This window comes from Charadrius vociferus, unplaced genomic scaffold (genome assembly GCF_000708025.1).
Source record: "Charadrius vociferus isolate BGI_N301 unplaced genomic scaffold, ASM70802v2 scaffold259, whole genome shotgun sequence".
Taxonomy (NCBI): Eukaryota; Metazoa; Chordata; class Aves; order Charadriiformes; family Charadriidae; genus Charadrius; species Charadrius vociferus.
The window spans coordinates 4,738,019-4,745,086 of NW_009661368.1; positions in this window are offsets into that span (position 1 = coordinate 4,738,019).

The following is a 7,068-nucleotide window of genomic DNA, read 5'->3' on the forward strand; positions in this document are numbered from 1 at the left end:
GCCCCCCCCAGCCCCTCTCGTCGCCTCCCGTGCCAGCACGCAGAGCCGGGGAGGCCCCTCGGTGCCAGGACGCCGTCGGCTCTCCCCGGCAGGGAGGATGGCATGAAGGTGGCTGACCCCAGCTCTGGCGTCAGCCAAGCGTGCGGAGCAGCCTGCAGCACGCTCGCGGCACGCTTGCTCTCCTCCTCCTCCCGCCACGCTCCAGCTGGTTCTGGGTCTGTGCCGCCCGCTGGTCCCGCTGCTCTCGAAGGGATGCAGCACCCTGAGAGATTTAAGGTTTGCCTTAAATCAAATCCTTCATCCCAGAGAGAGCACCGGAGCTCCCGCTCCCCTCCCACCAGCGCAGCTCCTCCGACTCCACGCCGGCCCCGGCTGCTGGTGCGGCTGTGCAGCCTCCGAGCGCTCCAGCTGCCAAAACAGAAGCAAATCCCGAAGACGGAATTGGTGTCGAGGAGCGCCGAAGGCCGAGGGACAGCGGGAGGAGGAGAGGGAGCCGGGAGGAGGAAAGGGAAGGCGAGTGGCGAGGTGGGAGGTGGGAGGGAAGGTTTGGTGTCGAAACCGAATTCCTGGTCCGTGCCAGTGGAGCAGATTTCCAGTGTTTATTTTATCTCTTTAGTTGAGCCCCTTTGAGGCAGAATATATTAAATGGCTTGACTTTATATAATGAAAATAATTGAAACAATACTCCTGCTTCCCAGCCGCAATTTGTCGTGATTTCAGCCAAGAGTGGCCAGCCTCCTCTAGGTGGTGGGGACAGCCGCCGCCGTCGGCGCTTGTTCGCTGGTTATTGTTGACACATGTCAGCGTCGCCTTCCAATTTCCGTACAGCTGTCAGAGCGGGAAAAACACCACGGCGGCTCGCACGGCACGGGCTCGGCACTGGCCGGCACCGATGGGCTCACCGATGGGCTGCGGGAAGAGCATCGCACCGGTGTTGGGGCTCATTTGTGGTAACAGGGCCGGTGGTTACGGATGAGCCGGGATTTCTTGGGCAGAGGTGATGTTCAGGCAGTGCTTGCAGGTAGCCAGAGATGGGGATGGTGGAATGGGGTGAGCCCTGGGAGGAGGAAAGATGTGCTCGCTCACTGTGTGAACCATCGCGCTTAGACCTCGGTATTCACCGGAGAAGGTGAAAGAAAGAGACGGACGTGAAGGTTGAGGGTTGTGGAAGATTTTGTTCAACTCCTCCCCGGCAGCGGGCCGGCAGCGGGGCAGGGTCTCTGCAGAAAGCCGCCCCAGCATCCCCGTGGGCAAGGGCGCGCGCCGAGCCCCGTCTTCGCAGCCGACATTGATCTCCATCCCCCATGTGCCACTGAGACTCTGACATCTTTATTTCCCCACTGAGGAGCAGCTGAGCTGGACGGATGAAATAAGAGCAAAGACGATGGCGAAAAGTCCCCCACGTTGAGCCAGGCCATAAACCCAACTTCCCGCTCAGCAGCACTGCGGGTGTTCCGGGGAGAGCTGATGGGAGGTGAAACTAAAAACAAAAGGCAGGGGAGGTCTTCAAGGAACTGAGACACAGTGTAAAAATTGCTCAGAAATCTCTTCCTGCCATTGCAGTGATCCGCCACCCCTGTCTGTGTGTGGCGGGGGCTCGGGGAAGCTTTCTCCAAGAAAAGGCAGGGAGATGCGCTGCACGGTGCAGGGTCGGGAACCTGGGACTTGAAGCAGCGGGACTGGGCTTTCAGAGAGACTGGAAACCTGAAATTGCAGCATTTCCGCAGATTATTTGGCTGCCAGGGAGCCAGGATTCCCCAGGGAAGATGGGCGCCATGGCTATGCCCACCGTGCCCCTCGCCCCGGGCACAGCCGGCACGGCTCTCCCAGCAAAGCCAAAGCATCGGTGACCCAGAGAGCATCCTCCTCTCCGCCGGGCACAGCTATCATCTGCCTCTGGTTTCCTAACAGTGAAAATCATGTGTTTGTTACTGGAAGGGAGCAAGCCAGTGGTATTTTAGTAGCTGGCCCTCTTCTGCTCTCCTAAGAATCATTTATGCCAAATTCCAATTGAATTTCTTTTAATATTTGTGCTATTTAAGGAAACTATTGAGAAAGACAGATGGAAGCATCAGTCAGATGGATGTTCCTGGCTCCACGTGAGACAGCACTCAGAAGTCCCATCCTTTTTCAAATAATTTTAATGTGACTACATGGTTCCCTCTTGCACATAATTCCCCAGGAGGGTAAATCCTCTGACTCCAGTGGATGACTCTCACCAGTTGGAATTCAGCAGAAGACAAAGGCTTTGGGCAGGCTCCTGGTCCTGGTTGGGGAAATTCCCCCTGGCAGCTGCAGAGCCCTGGGGAGGGCTGTGGAGGCAGCCGCCGCGCTCGTGGCTCCGGTGCCCGCGGCCATCGCTTGCCCTTGCCGGGCCAGCCTTGCACGTGCCCCACTGCAGCCGCGGCTCCTGGTGCACGTCGAGGCTGCCGGCGAGGGGACGCAGTGAATAGGCTGCCCCTGGGGAGTCGGGGACAAGCAGGGTGCCCATCTGGATGCCCACAGGGAAGGCAAACGCCGGTGTGCGGCTGTCCTTCATGCCAGCACGTGCCAGGGCTGAGAACCCTGTGTTAGCATCATCCCCCTGCCTGGCTGGGACTCAGCTGCCGAAGGCTGTGATGGCGTGTCTCTGTGCTGGAGCTTTGTTTTAATCCAGTTTGCTTAAAATCTGACCTCTTTGGGTGAGCTTTGGTCGCTGCCGCAGGTCCTGCTGGCTGCAGCTGAAATTGGACCCTTAACAGCAAACCTGACCCTCGTGAACCTGCTGGCAGCGGGATGCGATTTGTACCGTGACCGAAGCCGATGGCTCCTCTGCTCCTGCCTGTCCTGGCCAAAACTGCAGATGTGCTCATGCTTTGGACAGCAAGCCAGAAGGAAACAGCGTGTCCTAAGTCTATGAGTTAGTCCTTTGATAGACCGTACTGCACTGGCACAGGGATGGGAAACAGCAGGGCAAACGTCCCCAGGCACAGAAAGCTGTGGGTAAGGCTTGATTTCACGCAGCTGAGTTGAAGAAGCGACCAGCACCTGCTCTGCCATCACTGTAAATGCAGCCCCAGCCCTCGGTCCCAGCAGCAGCAGCAGAACTGCCCTGCACGTCCCTGGTGCATCCTGCCCCGTCCATGGGAACCGGGGCTTTGGGTCTCCCATGGGGACACGGGTCTCTCCTTGCTCTCCCAGCTCCAGGCTCCATCCTCACCCTGCTGACATCCCAGCTCCTGGCGCTGGTCCCCGTGTCCCCTGGGCAAAGCCTCCCATCCCTCTGGCACAGCCAGAGGCACAGCCTGAGGATGGGGCACAGCTGAGGCCAGCCCGGACAGTGGTCACAGGCCCAGCAGTGGCTGCCACTGCCCCAGGGACGTGGGGACATGAGCTTGTCACCGCCGAGGGGCCAGCGGCCATCTGTCATGGTGACTTATAAAGGCTTTTCTCAGAATTAATAACAGGAGGGACAAAAAACTTTAATATTCTGAAGTGAAAATAGAGTGATAATTGTATTTAGCCGACATTCGGGAAAATTATTACCACCTGGCTGGCGGGTGACGTCAAAGAGCAGCATAAACCACCGTGAATTTTGTAGAACACCATGAAAAAAAAAAAAAAACAAAAAAAAACAGAAGGAAAGAGGAGACATTGTGAAGAGCAGACCTTTGTGTCAACAAAACCCCAAGGGTCAAGAGCCATCCCAGGATGCTGGATGGAGCCGGTCCCCAGGGTCTGTTTGCCATTAGGAGAGGAGTTTTACTATTGCACAGGAGTACCAAGGGATGTGGTCCCCACAGGTCGCTTCCTCCATTGCAGGCAAAGCCATGGAGAAAAATGTTCCCCTCTCCTTTTTCCTTTTTTTTCCAGCCTTTTATATCCTGTTTATGCCACTAACAAATTAAATTTTCAGGAGCTGGAATAAAGACAAAGTCTGAGCTGTTTAAAACGCTGTTGGGTTGCGGGCGGCTTCCCTCTCAAAGCACACAGAGGAGGTTCAGCTTCGCCATCATCCCGAAAAGCACTGAACCACAGGAGCGGGAGGAAAAGGGGGTCTGGGTGGGCGAGGGGGAGCCGAAGCATGACCAGGGATGGTGTCAGGGGGGCCGAGGCTGCCCCAACCCTCACGCCAGTCCCTGAGCATCACTACTGCTGGGGCTGGAGGAGGGATGGGGGGCACAGTCCCCAACCAGTTCCCAGTGCCCACAGCCGGGCGCAGAGCCGCTGCAGCAGGCTCCAGCTCATGGAAAGAATTCTTCGCTTGGGAATTTGAGCAAAAAAGATTAAATGAAGGAAAAATGTATGCTGCACTGTGAAAGCAGAAAAAATACATTTCCAAATATCCCAGTCCTCCTCCCAGCCCCGCACGCACTCCAGGCACTCTCGGCGTGCCATCTCTCCTCCCCATGGCTCGGGTATTTACAGCTCCCCAGCCTGGGGGACAGCTCTGTCCTGGCTCAGAGGGGACCACAGCAGGGAGGGACACTGTGACCCGGTGCCCTCGACTCGACCACTCCATCCATCCTCGCTCTTCCCTGGCTGTTTGTCCAACAGCGCAGACACAGCCACCCATCGCGGCGGTGAAGCTCCAGCACTTTCCTGCAGGCAGAGGGACCCTCCTGCTGTGCCCCCCAGCCCTGGTCCAGGGATGCTCCGGGATGCAGAACGTGATCCCGGTCTCAAGGGACCTGATGCCGCTCAGAGCAGGCACAGCCCCTCAGGGCCGGGGACTAAACCCATGTCACCTCTTTGCAGGAGGAGAGATGCCTCTATGCTGATCTCTGCTTTGGTTTGGCTTTCACAGACCTCCCCAAGAACGGGGGTCCCATGAGGGTTGCGGTAATGCTCCCCATGGGTGGGGGTCTCCGGGGTTCCCGGCACGGCGGTGCTCACCCGCCGAGGGACAGGAGCAGGGCCACGCCACGGGAGCTCGGCTGGTTCCAATCATCAGCACTGGGGGAAAATACCAAAATATTGCGATGAAAGAGTGATGTGTGGCACAGCCTCCCCCGGGTGCAAAATGCCTCCTCCCGTGAGGAAAGGGGATAATTAGAGGTTACTGATGTTTTCAGCTCTTTAACAATGCTGGTTTGCTAATTTGAGCCCCCCCTGGAAGACCACACAGCAAACCCTGAGCTCCCAGCAGATGCCCACCGTGCCTCCCACCTCTCCCCGAGCCTCTTCCAGCCAGCCCGGCCGAAATGGGGCCAGCAGCCACTCCGTGAGCCGAATCCGCTCCGGCTCCACCGCTCCCAGTTTCAGTGGAGACATGGGGACATCCACCACGTGGAGACGAGCCCCAGTTCGTGTGGCCGATGGCAGGGCTGGGAAAGCCCAGGTTTACAGCGGGTTTGGGGTGTGCGCAGTCCGTAGCCATCCCAACAGCATCGCATTGAGCTCCAGACTCAACCAAACAACTGGAGACCACTGAGACCACAAACAAATAGGATTTGATTTGATTATTTTTTTTACGCATTTTTTTCCTGAAAAAAAAAAAAACAACAAAAAAAACAACAAAGAGAAGAGGAGAACTCATATTTCCCATTCATGTGAAAGGAATTTGCCAGCGTGCAGGGGGGAGAGCAATGCTGAGGGTCCCTTGGCCTGAAGAAGCCACCACTCTGCATCTCCAGTGACAAAGAGGGGCCAGGAGGTGCCTGGCAGGGGCAGCTCTGTGCCTGGACACCTGCAATGGTGCACAGGCCGGGGAGACCGAGCCCTTACAAAGGCTGCAGCTCCCTAAACCAGGATGTTGGAAAGCGGCAGGACAGCACGGCCAGGCCGGGGCTCGAGCCCCAGCGCTGCCAGGGTCTAAATGCCTCGGCAAAGAGGCAGCGGCTTTCAGCCAAGGCTTGGGGAAGGAATTTCAGAAAGTTCTTGGTGTGGCCTCTATTTTCCTAGAACAGATCAAGAGCTGGGCTCTGCTCCGCTCAGCAATCCTCTCCCTTCTTTTTGCCAAGTTCCCCAGCAGGGCCAGAGGAGCGGAGCTGAGCTGAGCGGAGCTGAGGAGTCCTCAGCACCCTGGGGCTGGGGAGGGGGATGTGGTGGGCAGAGGGATCATCAGGTCGGGACCTGCATCCCTGCATCCCCTCATTCCCGCATCCCTGCATCCCAAAAACCTTGTACTCCACATCTCTGCATCCCTGCATCCCTACATCCCCGCATCCCTGCATCCCTACATCCCCGCATCCCCACATCCCTGCATCCCTACATCCCTGCCTCCCTGGAAGGCTGCGCTGTTCCCATTTTATTCAAACACCCTCTGCCATTCTTCCCAGTTGGATGAAGCTCCTGGTTCTCCAGCAGCATCCTACTGCACTGAGCAACTTTACGCAGCCCTGGCACCTTCTTGCTCTCCATTGAAGTTACGCATTCACTGAATTCTTCCTTTTCCTTGTTATTAATGGTGAAATCCCGTCACATAATTATTTTCCACATGGGTGTAAAAGCCCCCAGCGGAGCAGTGGCAGGAGGCTGGTGCCATCCTGGTCCCTGTCCCCATCCCCGGAGCGGGGCCCTCCTGTGCGTCCTGAGGGCAAGGGTGGCTGCCGGGTGGAGCGGAGCAGCAGCGTCAGTGCACGGCCAGTTCCCAATTTGCACCAGCCTGAAACAATGACGATGACAGTGGTAGAAATAAAGAGATGAAAAATGTGTCTGTGATTTTAATGAACTGGAAACACCCAGAGCAGGGGACGGAGGGGCGGGAGGGCGGCTCCCGGCCTGCCATCGCTGCGACGCTGCATGCCCCGGCAGCGAAAGGGGTCCCTAATGCTTCCAAGATGTGGAGCCCTTCATGGGGGGCAGCTTTGCTTTCTGCAGCAGTCGCAGCCCAGGAGAATAATTGGAAAGATTATCGCATTGGAAATTACTCGCAGGGGAGGGTGGCTTCAGATAGCCCGGCCGCGGGCTTTCATGTCTGCACCAAACAATTGTTCTGGGTTGGAAACGTAGGCGGGGGGTTGGCGGAGCCCCACGGCCTCGTGCGAGGGATCCCTGCCCCGATCCATCACCGGGAGCAAAGGAAAGGGAAAGGCTGAGCCATGTGTCTGGTGGGAACAGCCGCAGCCACGCAGGCCTCAGCAGAAG